Raw genomic sequence first — 16792 nt, forward strand, 5'->3', positions numbered from 1 at the left:
TAAAGGAGATAAATTGAGCTTACCTGCTGGAGAGCTTCTAGACACGGCACTAACTTTTTGTTCTCCTGTTATCTTTGAACAAACCATGCACCATAATTTTATATACTATTAAAAGAGGAAAACCACCCCTGCCTAAAGCTTTGAGACAAAAGGGCTACAGCCTCTGTGTAAGGGTAAATGAGCAATAAAACCACCACACAGAAAGGGACGGTGAAGCATGAATGCCTCAATCCTGGAACTAGGTGAGGAGGAGATTAAAAACTCTCCTCTGAGAATATGAGCCAAAGTACAGGTTTTGATCTGAATTCACACCATCAGTGTGGTCAAGAAGGACCTCAAGCAGAGAACTTATTTTAAATTGGTTTCAGGTTGATAGTGACCCCACGTGACTGGCAGAAGGAAACTCAAATCCTTCAGGGAAGAAGTCGACGTCAATTCAGGTTGACAGTGATTCAGAATGCCATGAACTGTAAAAGATGCTAAAATGTGAAAAAGAAAATGTGCCAAAGACTCCATGGAATAATATAGTTATTTCAAGCTTCTAGTAGTTGGCCTGGAAGGAACCATAGACTTCCCCTGGTGACCCATGAGGTTGACTTGAGATCAGAACTCAGATGGGTTACCCTGGGATCAGAGCTTAGATTGCCCTGTCTTACTCTCATCCAATAGCACTGGGTCTGCCCAGGGGAAGTCTCAAAAGGAGAACAGGGAGTTGATGGCTTGGATCAATGATAAGGGTGACAGAGGCTTCAGGCCATGATTGTTCCAGTCCAGTAGAATTCTCAGGGAAAATGGCAAACTGTGTTACTGGGCTCCCTGCAGAAACAAGATCACATTCTTCTTCTAACAAGTCAATAAAATGATATCTAAAAGAGTTCAATAGGTTCAGCAACTACATCATTGCTCCTCTTTCCAAGAACAATTTTGATGGAGTTAAGAGAGAAGAAAAACTGTATCGAGTTGAAGTTGGAAAGGAGGTGGATAAACAGTCAGCATGTGGAGACAATGCCTACAATTATCTTGGTTCTAGATGGAGGACAGAAATTTTAAGTCTCAAACATGGTGTCTGTCCATTTTATCTATTACTGAAGGTTAAAATATACATTCCCGGAAAACTTTTTTGGGGTTTCACTGGTGACGGAACCTAGTCTAAAATCAGTAGCTATATCCAATCAAAGAAAGCTTTGTCCATCCAAAAGCTCTTGAAATGACCGATTTCTTCATGAATGTGCCTCGAGATTTGTTAAATTAGACCACTGAAGAGGCATAATAAATTCTTACATATTAAATTACTTTTATCTTTGGTCCAGGGTGAAAGAATGTTTGAATTGATTCAACTTGCTTTATTCCACTGACTAACATACATTTATATCTTTCTGTCCAGTATATATTCTAGCTGACATCAAACTGCTCTTTAAAAATTTCCCACAACCAGATTCTCAGTTGCCGCTGTCCTCCTCCATCCTCGCACCGTTATTCTAAATTAGTGAAGCCTTACTGCCTATGTAATAATTGTGTTTAGAGATGCATGGAACAGTTCTTAAAATTCTGTTCATGATTTCCAAACTTAAAGAAAAATAAAATGTAAACTAGGCATTCCTGCTATAGAGGCTGTACAGCAAAAGATCCTACTTTCCTCCTCCCCATAAAGAAGTAAAAATCATACAGATATGTTTACAGTCCAACAGTTCGGGTTTTGTTTAGAAGGCATATATTATTCTGGTTTCACCAATCTAACCAAAGAGGTGTTTTGATGTATTCTCTTTCTGAACTTGTCTCTCTAAGTGAAATGGAGCTGGTAGGGTCAATACTACAATGTCTTAGGAGGAAGTTGGCCAATGAGAAGGCTCAACTCTGCACTTCTGATTTAATGGCCTTGATGGAGAAGACCTTTAAAAATCAGAGCTGCTTTATTTCCTGGGGACCAAAGGTGAGAAGTCAGGGCCTCATCAGGGGTGAGAATGCTGTGGGTGCATCTTGCTGGACCACCTGATACTCTGAGACCCAAGGTGACAAGTCATGACTTCCTCTACAAGAATGTGGCAAGCAACTGAAAATGGGGACACACAGCAGCCAGATCCTCATTCAAGAGGAGTTATTTGTATCGCATCCAATGCCATCTACTTTATTCCTGAGAAATAACATCAAGGTTGTAAGAACTGGTACCTTTAGGCCAAAAGGGATGAGCTAACGGGTACCAAGTCCATATTTTCCTTTTGGTCTATAGCCCTTAAATCGGTAGGCTTCTTTTTATTTTGTTAAACAATTTGTGCTTATGAATGCTGAATTTGAAACAGATAGCTGGACCATTCCAACTAGCCTAGAAGATCATTTGCAAAAACGCAACTCTAAACACTGTGGATGTGTCCAGCTGGTGGGCCCCAATGTTTGAATGTTATGTGCTTTACTCTATTCATTTCCTATTGACAGTCTTTCAAATTACCATATTCTTGATAGCTTAAAACAACAGAAATTTACCCTCTCATAGTTCTGGGGGCCAGAAGTCCAAAATCAGTATCACTGGGCCAACATCAAGGTGTCATCGAGGCCACACTCCCTCCAGAGTCTCTAGGGGAAAATTCATTCCTTGCCTCTTCTAGCTTCTGGTGGTTGCTGGCATTCCTTGGCTTGTGGCCACATCATTCTAATTTTCAAAACCAGTATCTTAAAATCTCTCTCTATTCCATTTTCCACATTACCTTTTTCTCTATGTGTCAAATCTTCTACTGCCTTCCTCATGTAAGGATATATGTGACTGCATTTAGGGCCCAACCAGGTAATCCAGCATAATCTCTCATTTTAAGAATCTTCATTTCATCACATCTACAAATATCTTTTTTGCCACATAAAGTGACATTCACATGTTCTAGGGATTAGGATGTGGAACTCTTCTGAGGACCCACTTCTCAGCCAACCAGACTCACTTCTTGCCTATCATTTAACACATACAAAGTCACATAGAGGCAGAGATCAAATCCAAATCCAAGTGACAAATTATCAACCTCATCTTCAGACTTTGCTATACAGCAGTCCCCCCTTATCTGCAGTTTTGCTTTCCATGGTTTCAGTTACCCGCAGTCAACCATGGTCTGAAAATATTACATGGAAAATTACAGAAATAAACATAAGTTTTAAATTGCATGCTGTTCTGAGTAGTGTGATGAAATCTCCCACAGTCCCTTTCCCTCCCACCCTGGGATGTGAATCGTCCCTTTGTTAGATCCTCAACCACTGAGATTGCCTGCTCCTGACATCCAACCACAGACATCATCATGGCTCAATGATCTTTCTTCTGATGTATCATTAGAAAGTTAATAGTAGCCCAAAACTACGTCACAACGCCTACATCATTCACCTCACTCTATCTCAGTGTCTCATATCTCACATCATCAAAGGAAGCAGAAGGGTGACTACAGCACAATAAGATATTTTGAGAGAGAGAGACCACACTCGCATAACTTTTCTTACAGTATATTGTTATAATTGTTCTATTTTATTACTAGTTTTGCTGTTAATCTCTTACTGTGCTTAATTTATAAATTAAACTTTGTCATAGGTGGGTACGTATAGGAAAGAAAATAGTATATATAGAGTTCTGTACCATCGTCAATTTCAGGCATCCTCTGGGAGTCTTGGAATATATCCCCTGAGGAGAAGGGGGGACTACTGTATTTAGTTATTTGCAAAATTCACCGGAGAGAAACTTTTTATTCATATAATTCTGGATGAAATAAAATGCCTTCAAAAGAAAAACTCTTCAGTAGTTTGATTTCAAAGTATTTTACTTTGGGTCACTATTTTTGCATCATGCCTTAGGAAGATTTTAACAAGAAAATGAGAATGAAAGCAGAGAACCGGAATCTCCCTACAACCTTTAATTGGGCTATATCTACCCTCATTGTCTATCAATTCAGGCAGGTGTGTGAGGAGCGAAGAAGGATGGAGTTGTCCACCTTTGGACTTCAGTATATCCTTAAAATCCATATAGAAACTCTGTGACAAAGTGAAAGGCATTTGTTTCTGTATTAGAAGAGGACATGAGTCCCTAGGGTAATAAAACTCAACTCAATTCAATTCACAAGCCAAAGGAGGATATCGAATTGGATTCAGAGTTAAACCATTCAGAATTTAAATGCATCAAATTCCTAATATCTTAGAATGTCATGTTGGTGAGTCATCCAGGCAAGATGGTGTGATGGATGAGATTGGAGGTGGGGAGAGGTAGAGAGCGAAAACATGACCTTCGAGCCTCTCGCCCTAGAAGAGCCCAAAGTGACCCTGAACCTCAAAGTCAGAGGGGAGGAGAAATGCTGCCTGTGAGGTCTTCAAAAGGAAACATTTGCTTTTGGTTCCCACTTTTTTATCTCCATTATTTTCTCTCTCCCATTAAATATTTTCTAGTCTTATAATAAATTTGATGTTTGAGTGGGTGTGAGTAAAAGGCATTCTGGGGTTTAGACCAGAAATCACCCAAGAAGGCAAACACACACGTAGCTGTCTCACACAGAAGACTGTGAGAACACCCATGTACTGCGCCACCAAGGGTAAAGTGACTCATGAAGCTAAATTGCCCCGACAGTGTCTAATCCCAGCTCACCAGGGATTTTAATTGTACAGTGAGGAAATGACTTGTCAGATAACCTCCAGAGTTGGTCTCAAAATTTAATTGCAGCATACCTAACACTTTTATAAAAACATATACATTTTACTTGTGTTTCTTAGTCAAAATACTCCTTTTCTTTTTAGTAAATGACAAAAGTGTTCTTGTTGTAATTAATGGAGTACAAAAATATTGGGGAAACACGCCTAAAGGCTTAAACTATAATTCTATTACTAATATATTCCCTTGGCTTGCCTTTTGAACTCTGCTGCCTCTTGCCTTGCAGCTGTGTTTAATGAGTGGAGACATTATTCAAATGAGCCCACAGCAGAGCATTATTTCTGAGGCTCTCGCCATCTTGAGCATCTTCTCTTAAAATCAGGCAATCAGAGGAGAACGTCCCTCCTTAGTTACCTGACCATGTATGTGGTCATATGATTCTGTAGACACCATATGACATCCCTCCATTCAGAGAGAAGCTGCTAATGGTCCTTTAACCAAACAAAAGGACAGCAGAAACAGCCTTCATGGTGAAAAATGAGAAGATATCTACACTAGCCTCTACCGTGCTTCAACTTCCAATTTGTCACTACCTGTCCGCAACGGAGACTGTTAGTGTCGAATAATGAAAACATGCACCCATACAAAATAGTCTTTTTAAAAAGCACTGTTTGTGAGCATATGGCCTTCACTCCAACTAATATTGAAATGGAACCCATTGCAAATGGGCAGGCCAATGTTTAATGATTTGGGGGATGTTAAAATGAGTTTCTACTCATGCAAGATTTAAAAGTAAGAATAACTCTCTAGGGGAGAAACCCCTGAGACAGTTACAAAGTTGCCAAGAAAATTTAATAAGAACTAATTTTGAACTGATAAGCATTCAATCCAATATGGTGGGATTAAGCAATAAGAATTCTTCCTGGGAATTTACAGAGAGATAAGCATCTCATGAATAAGTAAATTCTGAAACAGGAGGCTACAGGGTGTTTATTGATTTTGAAACCATTTGTTTGAGAAATTGCCCTTGAGGAAAAGACTATTACAGCTGATAATATAATAGTTATATTCAGAGACAATCCACTTCTTTGGTTGATGGCAGAATATAAAGATTACCCACCCAATACAAAATTTATAAGCAAAAGTTTGATCTGCAAAACCCAGGTTACTCATTCTAATTTTCCATTTCCTAATTCCTAGAAGTTAATTTTCAGACATAATACAAAGGCCAAAAATAAGTAAAAGCTATATAATCAGGGTCCTCAGTTCACTAAATACTTTTGCTACAACTGGAATTGTGGAGTTTTTCTTTAAAGGCTGACTCTGGGTACATCCTAAGTTCCATTCCCATTAATAACCTATGCCTTGCACCACCTGCTTCTACTTCTGCAACTTGGGATAACTGGAATCAAAATGTGGAGGAAACTTCTGAGGCATTTCAAAATTCTCAAAACAAAATGTTTTTTCAGTTTACCATTCTCATTAGAGTAAATTTTTTTAGATGTAATCGCTTATTTATTTATTTATTTATTTATTTTGCTGAAGAAGATTCAACTGAGCTAACATCCATTGCCAGCCTCCGTCTGCATGTAAGCCACCACCATAGCCTGTCCACTGACAAACAAGTGGTATAGGTCTGCACCTGGGAACCAAACCCTGGCTGCCAAAGCAGAGTGCCCCAAACAACCACTAGGCCACTGGGGCTGGCCTGCAATCACTCTTAACAACGGTGGAACCATAAAGGGCTTTTTGGTGAATTCTGAGTTAGCCAGAAAATTCCATTACAGCACCTTGTGTTTTCTCATATTTGGGTGGGTTTTCTCCTAAACATTCCTCTTGAAGAAAGTCCCACCATTACCACCTTTCCTAACTGCTGTGCAACATAAAGTGAGATAACAGGATTCAATTTAGTTGCCAATAATGACTCAGCTTCTATAACAATACCGTCTTCTATAACTTGATGAATCATCACTGGATCCCACACGAGTAGTGAGATGCTCATCCTCTCCTGCTTACCTCCAGTCTCTGAGAAAGAATGAGATTTTTCTTCAGGGCAAACCCTCCCTCTCTCTGTCCTCAATTTCATCTCTTCCTCTCTCTTCCAGAACCTCATTGCATCAATTCTTCCCTCTTCTATGGTTATTCTTGCTTCTTCTGTTGGCTGTTTTCCCTTAGCCTACTAAGATGCTCTGTGATCTTATTTCACTAAAATTTAAGACCATCCTCTCTCAAGTTACCAGCCCATTTCCATCCAGTTTCTTGAGTAACTACATGTGGGTCTCCACACTGTCACTCCACACACTGCTTCATCCTTTGATCCACTTCCCACCAGCACCAAAATATTGAAATGTCTCTTAAACTTCATCCACACTCAACTGCCTCAGGTTCTCTTCAACATTGGATGCCAGAAGGTCACTCCCTCAATCTCTCTTTCTGCCCTCCATGACGCTGCATTCTCCTGGCTCTCCTGCTCCTGTCAAGTCTTCTTCCTGGGCTCTGAGCCTGAAATCCCTTCCCATCGTCTTCTCCTAAAGAAATACTGTCCCTCTTTCAAGGTCAACCTAAAATGCCACATTGTCTATGGAACCTTCCCTGATTCTGTCCAAAAGGAGTCATCCACACCTTGCACATATCTCTTTAAAAGCTCTTATCACATGAAACAGAACTTCCATTTGTTAATTCACCAAACATTATTGAGCATATTCTTGGTACTAGGTACTCTTCCAGGCACTTGGGATATCTCCATGAACAAAACCATGGTCCTTGCCTTAAGAAGTTGCATTCCAGTGGGAATAATTGTGATATAATTACATAATTAAATAATATAGGTATTATGTAGTATATTAGAAGGTAATATGTTGTATGAAAAAAGATAAGCATACCACTAAAGGGGAATAAGGATTGCCGTGTGGAGCAAGACAGCAGTGGTAAGACCAAATATGGCGTTTGCATGTATGCCACCCTGCTACATTGTGATCTTCTTGAAGGTAGAAAGTATGCCTTATTTATTTTTGTGTATCCAAACTTATCCTGGTGCCTGGTACATGGTAGATTATCATTTATTCATCTGTTCATTTAGCAAACGTCTATGGAGGAGCTACTCTTCTCCCAGGGACTGTGCTAGGCACTACAAAAAATAATAAAAGCAACTTTTATTGAGTGTTTATTCTGTACTAGCTACTTCCATTTCATAGGAGAAGACACGGAGGTTCAGGGAGGATAAAAATTGTAATAGTCCAAGGTCACAAAGCTAACGAATGGCTGAGCCAAGACTTGAATCCAGCCAATCTGACTCTAAAGCCTGTATTCTCAGCTACCATTCCTACACTGACTCTCTAGCTCCTGATCGCAAGTTGTTTAGAACTAGCAGATAGGACAAATATTAACAAATAGTTCTAGGGTGACCAACCATCCTGGTTTGTCCAGGACTGTCCCAGTCTTAGTACTGAAAATCCCACATCCCAGGAAACTCCTTAGTCTCATGCAAATTGGAATAGTTAACCAATCTAAGTCTCTGTTCAGATTTCACTTTCTCAATTAGGTCTACTCTGACCTTCTAATTTAAACATAACTGCCCTCCCACACCACTCCCATATCCTGAACTACTTTTTCCTGTCATATTTACCATTTTATAGTAAACTATATAATTTTCTTACTTATTATGGTCAGTGTCTGTTGTCCATCAGAGTGTAATGCAAGCATCCAGAACAGTACTTAGCACATAATAAAGAGCTGTCAGTTAAAAGAATGAGTGAACCAGCATGGTAAATGCCCATGAAGAAATACACCTCTCATTTTATGAAGTCACCAAGGAAGGTCAGGAACACCTTTCTGTAGGAACTATGGCTAACTCAAAGACTGAGTTGGAGTTCGGCTAGCTGACAGGGAGTACGGCAAGGATATGGGAAAGATATTTCAAATGGAGGAAGACAATGGTGAAAACTCAAAAGCAAGGACCAGTATAGAGGTATAATTCTGTGTGTATGGGAGGTGAGGCGGTTAGGAGTAGTTTGGAGTTGCTGGGATCTGAGGAGTGAGGCAAGAACTGGCCAAAGATAAGGCTGAAGAAGCAAGCAGAAAATATATTTGAGTTTCCCTTTGTCTTTAAGATAAAGTCCAAGCTCTCTTACATACAAAGTCCTTTATGATGCCAAAATCTGAGCTCCCATTTCTGCTTCATGTATCCCTCATTCCAGTCAAGCTGAACAATGTGCTGTTCTCTGTTCATGCTCTAGATTGCTATGTCTTTCATGTCTTTGCAGAAAATGATCCCACTACTTAAAATACTCTTCCTCTCCAGCTTCTCAGGTAGTCTCCTTCAAGATACAATTCAAAGCCACCTTTTCCATGAACACTGTATGCCCCAACCAAAGCAACACCTTTTGTCTCTAAATGCTCAGAATCATTAATCTGCATTTCCAACTCTTGCCTGATTTCTTCTCTCTGTCAAGGTTACCTTTATGCAGAATATTTACTCTCTGTCTGTCTAGCTCTCCTACCTCATTGCTGACTCCCCACCCTCTCCGAGGACTTTGACTTCTTTCTGTTCCTGGCAGCTGCTCACTCCTATCTCAAGGCTTTGGCACTGGTGTTGGATTCACTCCCTCCAGATCTTCACTTGACTCGTTCCTTCACATCATTCAGATCTACTGCTCAGAGAAGCAGATCAGAACTCTTTCCCGCTTCCAGCCAGTCTCCATCACATTAGCTCTGTATTCATTTCTTTATAAGAATCATCAGTACCTCTTTTTTAAATTTATTTACTTGGATATAAGCTCAATGATAGCAGGGACCTTGTCTGCCTTGTTCACTGCTGACTCTCCAATGCTTATAACACATAATAGGACTCAATAAATATGTGTGGAATGAATAAAAACCTCATGGCCTTCATTAACTTATCAGCTACTTTGAGAACATAGCAATTCCTCTATACGTCTTTGAACTCCCTATTGTTCATAGTCTTCTCTCCATTAAGGTTATATTTATGCAGAAAATTTACTCCCTATGTGCATGGTGTATAGTCTTTTGTCTAATAGATAGTAGTCATTCACATACTTATTGCATGAATGAACAAAGAGTTCTCTGGGTGTATTCTGATGACAAAATCCCTGCAAACCACTGGCTTTTAACCCTCGCTGCCCATTACAATCATCCGGAGAGCTTTTTAGAAATGCCAGTGCCCTGGTCCCAAACTCCAAGATTCTGATTTAGTTGGTCTTGGAAGGAGAGTGGGCATCGATATCTTCTTAAAGCTTCTCAAATGATTCTAATGGACAGCCAAGGTTGAGAACCACTGCTCTAAACTCTACAGAAGAATTCCAAGTCCAAATCAAATGTAGAATTCTGAACAAGCTTTTGGACGTAGCCATTGATTTAATTCTTGAATTGCTCTTCATGAGGAATTGTGAGCAAGTGCCCTCTTTGCAAAGTCCTGCTGAAAGAGAACACTTTAAAAAAAAAAACAAAACTACTTTGGTGCCATACACTGAAGGAGGTGGCCTTTCAAAACAAACGCTACTTACACTCACCCACCGTTCACAATTTCTTTGGAAAAATCACTGCCTATAGCACCTGCAGGCCCCACACTAGTCAGAGCACAAAAATGCAGACTGTATCATAAAGGCATTTAGTATCACTCTGGAAACAATTTGAAGTCTACATGCAAAAGGGTGGCTTATACCTCCCTATCACAATATTAATGCGAATGCGTAAGCCTATTGTGCTCAGGAGTCAATAGACCTGCAATGATTTAGGCAGAGAGGGTGTTTGTAAAGCAGAAGAAAGCCTGCCTAATTAGAAAACAAGGAACAGGAAAATAAATAAATGGGTGGAACAAAGTCAGCTCTGGCTCTAATTTGCCTGGAGACATCCTAACACTTGCTGCAAAATAAATCGAATTTTTGCTGTCGACATTCAATATTTGTTAATAAGCTGCCAGCTAGCATTTTTTCTGTATTTCTTGCACATGTAGGGGATGGTGTGCATATTGTCAGCCTGGCACATGCAATGAGCCACATGGAGGCAGCTCCCAGTCTGTGGAGGGACAGCCTGGCTCAGAAGACTGCCCCTAACTTGCAAATGGCAGGTGAGGGTCGGAGAGACAACACATGTGCCCCCACAGACTTCATATATTATCTCTGAGAGGCAAATAGTGATTTTTAGAGACAATTTGACAAGGAATTTCTATCCTGCTCGTCTGGGTTAGCGTCTCTGAATATGATAAATAACAGGACTCTTGGACAGCCCGGTTTTTTCTTTATTTTGATACCCTTATAGCAGTAATCATGCCTCTTGTCAAGTGTTATAAGGATAAAGACAAATGTTCCCTATTGCTATTCTGTCAATGCCGCTCAACCCAAGCCAAAGAAAGGCACTCCTGCCGGATGTGTGGAATGTACCATTTGTCTTGTCTCCCTCCCAGATGGAGGTACATCTCATCCCAACAGGACCCTCAGGTCAGAATAATAGAAATCTGCTGCATTCAGTGTCAAGGCTTGCTTTGCCTGCTCCAGGAACTAGTGCCCCCCACGCCTTCCCTCCACGCTGACCCCAAGATTTATCTTCCTTTTCTGGGACTATCGATTGGACTGTGCAACATATCCATAAGGTCAAACAGCAAAACAATCCCTCTGTCAAATAAGACGGGCTTCAGCATCAGTGATTTTTTTTTTTTTAATCAGAAAGATTCCACAAAGTCATATTTATTGATGGTAGCAATATTGGAAAAACATAAAATGATTTCTAAAGATGTGGTTCCGCAGCCCGTCTGAAAAATTGTTTATGCCAAAACAGATGGAGTTCGGCTTAATTGTTGAAGTAAATTGCCATATGGAACAAAACACAGCTGATTATTGCATTAACACTAATGTTAATATGCTTCATCATTCTGTTTTCACTGGAGATACAGTTGTCACCAGACTTTAATCCATATGTTTATAAAGGAATTCAAATTGTGGAATTTGGAGATTTCAGAGATTATCTAGTCATTCTACAGATGAAGAAACTGATGCCTCCAGAGGATGAATGATCTATATAAAGATCTGTATATACTCTACAACTTGAAAATGAAAGATATTCTGAAAACCTAGATCACATATGGGCAAGGCATTCATAAAGAGCAAGGCCATTATAACAAGATAGAAAAACACCACTGCTGAAGTAAGCGTCACAGGAGGTTTGATGCAATTAGAGGACACAGACAGGACTACCTAGTTTGATAAGATTCTTTCTCTCACTTAGCATCTCTTAGTTAACAGCCAAGATATGATACATATTCTCTTCTTGAACTTTTGCAGTGATTTCCCCCAAAGTGTCTTCTTCCCAGGATATTCTCAATATAAATAAAAACCATTGGGGATGACAGAAGGAAAACACAAATAAGCCCCGGGAAATGGTGGGGGCAAGAAAGTGGGACACAGGAACAAGGAGGTATCTTCCCTTTCCAGGAGTGACGAGTGGTGTTTTTTCCTCTCAGTTTTTCTCATAACTGTTGAGCTTTCCCTGGTCCTCTTTTCTCTGTAAAGTGGGAAATGAATGGGAATTGATCTGAAAAGCTATTTCAAAAGTTATTATGGGATTGTCAGTAATCCTCTAAACCTAACGTCCGTCCCTACTGCCACCCCTATACCCGACACACAAAGCCCTTTGAAAAGCTAGTGTTGGCAGACTGAAGTGAGAAAACAGTAAGCCAGTGACCGCCCCCTACCCCCGCCCCTGCTCAAGGTCAGTGACCCAGAAACAAATGAGAGGAGGCCTCCAAATTCTGTGAAAGTAATTGTACAGGTGCATTGAATGGATGCTCCGTTTCATGATTTGTGTTTCATCCCACTGCAGCCAACTTTTAAAAGGTGTCCAAATCCTTTCATTTTCTCTGGATACCACCCCTGACAGAGTCCTCTGTTATAGTACACTCTCCACCTTTAATTTCTCTCTATCGTTAATTTTTTTCTAGCTTTCCCTGCTCATTTGTCATCTCCAGGCATAAAACAAAAAGTAATTATCTATGCAACTCTGGGGCTAACACGCAATAGAAACTCGGTAACTATTATTAAATAAGTGCATGAATCTAACATTAATTGAGCTCCTGAATTCTAAGTGCTGTGATGGGCAATGTGTGCTTACGTGTTTGTGTCTGCTGTGTATTTGTTAAGTACGAGTTAGGATAAAAGTCAAGCTGCTATGACAAAGAGGCCTGAAACTATAGTGGCATACTTAAGTGAGAAGTCTATTTTTCTCTCACCTAACAGACCAGTGATAGGCCGTGGTCCAGGATGAGTAAGTAGGTCTGATCTGCAAATGCATCCTACGACCCAAGCTGGTGGCTTATCTCTGCCATCCTTAACACATGGCTTCCATCTGTTGGTCTAAGGTAACTCCATTTCCCAGCCTGAGGAAAATGAGAAGGGGAAAGAGAGAGTGGAAAGCAAGCAGTTTTCTTAGCACACATTTCTTCCATTCACATCCCATTGGCCAAAACGTTGTCACATGACCACAGCTTAACTGGAAGAGAAGCTAGCATATTGAGTTTCAAGCTGGACAGCCAGGAGCCCTGAGAAACCTCAAATTAGGGAGGTGGGGGGAGGCAGGGGGGGCCTATTAATAAGACAAAAAGGAGAAAAATGGATGTTGGGGGACTACGTATCTGTGACACTGTGATTTATAAGAAATATATATATTTGATCTTCGTCCATGGTTCCTGGCTCACAACTTCCCAAACCCTTGGAATTTCCTGACGGTAAAAACAATGGGAGCATCTTTTGCTATATTTCGTCTCTCGTCCTCTGCCCCTGAAATCATTTCAGAGCCATAAAGGTGAAGTGGGTGTCTTATTATTCATAACAAGCCCTTTTCCACTACAACTAGGTTTTTGTTAGCGAGTGACTTTTGAAAAGCACCTAAGGATGGGGGCTAGTTTCCAGGGGACTTTCAGTCCCACCCTCCTGACTTCTGGGGAGGGGAGAAGGGCTGGAGGTTGAATCAATCATCAATGGCCAATAATTTAATCAACCGTGCTTATGTAATGAAGCCTTCACAAAAACCCAAAAACAGGCAGTTCAGAAAGCTCCCATGTTGATGAACCAGAACACTTCCACGTGCCATGTGCCAAGTCCAAACTCCACAGGACAGAAGCTCCTTTGCTCAGGACCTCACCCTATGTATCTCTTTATTTGGCTGTAGATTCCTATCCTTTAATATCCTTTGTAATAAACTAGTAATCTAGAGAGTAAATGGATTTCCTGAGTTCTATGAGCTACTCTAACAGATTAATTGAACCCTTGGAGGGGGTCGTGGGAACTTACGATTTATAGCCAGTTGGTCAGAAGTTCTGGTAACAACCTGGACTTCCAAATGGCATCTGAAGTGGAGGGCAGTCTTGTGGGACTGAGCCCTCAACCTGTGGAATCTGATGCTATGTCCAAGTAGATAGTGTTAGAATTGAGGTGAATTGTAGGACACCGACCTGGTGTCAGAGAATTGCTGGGTGGTGTTGCGGGAAGCCCCTCTTTACTGGAATTGGTGATCAGAATCCTTACTGTCTCTACCACAGTGTGTGTTTTTTAGGAAGGAGAAGCAAAAAGAAAATACACTTTGGACTTCACAAACTACAAACAATTAATATGACCAACTGATATGAGCTGTATGGGTTAGATTTTTCTGTCCTAAACTCAGCACTTGAAATATTTATTTGCTCACAATTCTGTGGATTAGAAATTTGGGTTAGGATCAGATGGGATGGTTCATCTCTGCTCCAGGTGTAGTTGGTCAGGCTCAATCACGTGTCAGCTGGCTGACAATAGCCTCATTGGCATGTCTTGTGGTTGACTGGCTGTTGGCAGTGGCAAAGGAAGTAATTGGCCATATGTTACTACCATCTAGCAGGTATGTCTGACCTTGCACACATGGTAGTGGTCACAGAGTTACCAAGAGCAGCAAGGGAGGGTCCTGTGTTGCATCACATGTGCTAATATCCCAGTGGCAAAGCACATCACGTGACCAAGTCCAGCTTTAAGAAGTAGAGAAATAGATACCACTTCTTGATGGAAGTTGCTACAAAGCCACATCACAAAGGAGCATGAATAGAGGAAGAGGAAGAATTTCTGACCATTTTTGCAAACAACCTACCACAAAAGTTAGACTCAAAGTACACAAAAGAAGCATCACAGAACATTCTGCAAAGCTTTATAAGAGAAGGCGTGTTCTAAAATTGTTGGCAAAATTTTGTGAAATGAATAATTAAATGTATATTATCTGTAGCATCATCAAAAGTACAAACCTAAACAGAATGAACCATTTCACTCTCCAGTTTAAGAAATAAAATAAACTCTTAAAAAAAGAGTATCACAGGAGCATTATGAAGACAAAAATGACTCACTTTCTAGGTAACAAGACTGCTGGGCCCCAGAAAGAGTACCTTTTGAGCTGAGCAAATAAAATTATATTAGTCTTAAAGAAACTTGGGGAACAGTTTACATATCCTCCCCCATTTAACTTTCTAATACAATTCCACAAGCCTTTATTGTGTACCTACTACATGCTAAACCCTTTGGCAATTGTATAAAGAGAAGGAAATTATAATATGATTATGGACATTGTTTCATTTATTTTTTCTTATTAAATCATTAATACAGTGAGTTTAGTGACAGTATCCTTTTCTTTTTTTAGTAGGGAAAATGAGTAAGAAGAATGCTTTACGAAAACTATCCAAGGATAAAGTGGTGGGACCTGGACAAAATCCAGATTTGCCTTTGCAGTGTGCTGGGGCACTGTTGATGACAAGAAGGAAAGCAAGACAGAAGAGGGCCAGATGCGGACATCTCTTAGTTTAGGAATTTATAGATGCAAAACTAGGATCATGAAAAGTCGATGAAAGTTATAAATTAACTCTAAGTGGTCAGCATAAGATATTAATAATATGCTTCTAGAAGCTTCCCATCCCACTCAGAATAAAACCCAAGTCCTTACTATGCTCTTCAAGTTCCTGAAATATCTAGATAATCCTCTGACCCCATTGCCTACCATCTCCTTCTCCCTCTCTCTGCTCCCACCACCCTGCCTCATTGCTGTTCCTCAGAAACACCAAGACATCTCACCTCAGGGCTTTGCACTTCCTGTCCCCTCTGGCTGGACCACTTTTCCTTCCCAGATCTCTGCAAGCCTTCCCTCAAGTCTCAGCTCAAACATCACTTTGTTAAGGAGGCCCTTTCTAAACATCCTGTATGAAACATAACCCTCCCTCCACCTGTCATTCTCTGTTCCCCCTTACCGTGTTCTCTATTTTTATTCTCAGTACTCATCATCACTTGATCTGATGTATTTATTGTCTGTCTCTCCTACTAGAATATAAGGCCTTTCACGACTTGGTCTGTTTTTGTTGACTGTTTTATCCCCAGTACCTAGGACAGAGCCTGGCACACGGTAAGTGTTCAATAAATATTTGTTGAAGGAATTATTCTTCATTTGCACATATGCATGTGCCATATCATGTATATACATCTATGCATACAGGTATAGATGTATATATGCATACATACTCATATATGTTAATGAAGAATAATTGCTACAGTATGGTTCTGGACTTCATTAGCAGTCTCTTCTCATCAGGGCATCAGCGTCATTCTAAAATCGTTAACTTTGTGTTTCTACCTGGTTCTGACCTCTCCTTTTGTTATTCTGTTGCATCAGTGTTCACTGATTGGTTTCTGATTTGTATTTCACACAGATTCGTGAACCTCACCTTCATTTGTCAGAACGGGTATAACTAATTAAAGAGAATCCTCATGACCTTCAATTGCTTAAAACACACTCTTTTAAGTAAAGAGAACATCTGCCTTGCAGTACATAGTTGCTGTCTGTAATTATTGTTTCTGTTGATCTAGATGGTCCCTTTCCTATTTGCTATTAACACACCCAGGCAATGATGACAGACAATGCTCTCCAGACCACAGATGCTGCATTACAAAATGCCCCCCCATAAAATTTCTGCTACATAATATCTATTGCAGATGTGTAATAAAGAGGTTTAGGTGCACCTCTCCAATATAAGAAAAGAAAGCCTTTCAGATTAATTATCGCTTGAAAGCCTCTCCCCCATTAAACAAAAGCTATTTGTTGTGTGATTTTTTTCTACTTCTAAAATATCACCCACCTTAAACAAGTGGGATAAAAGCTGTTGGCTCCCTGGCTCACTGAGGG

Source organism: Equus asinus, chromosome 4 (assembly GCF_041296235.1).
Source record: "Equus asinus isolate D_3611 breed Donkey chromosome 4, EquAss-T2T_v2, whole genome shotgun sequence".
Taxonomy (NCBI): domain Eukaryota; kingdom Metazoa; phylum Chordata; class Mammalia; order Perissodactyla; family Equidae; genus Equus; species Equus asinus.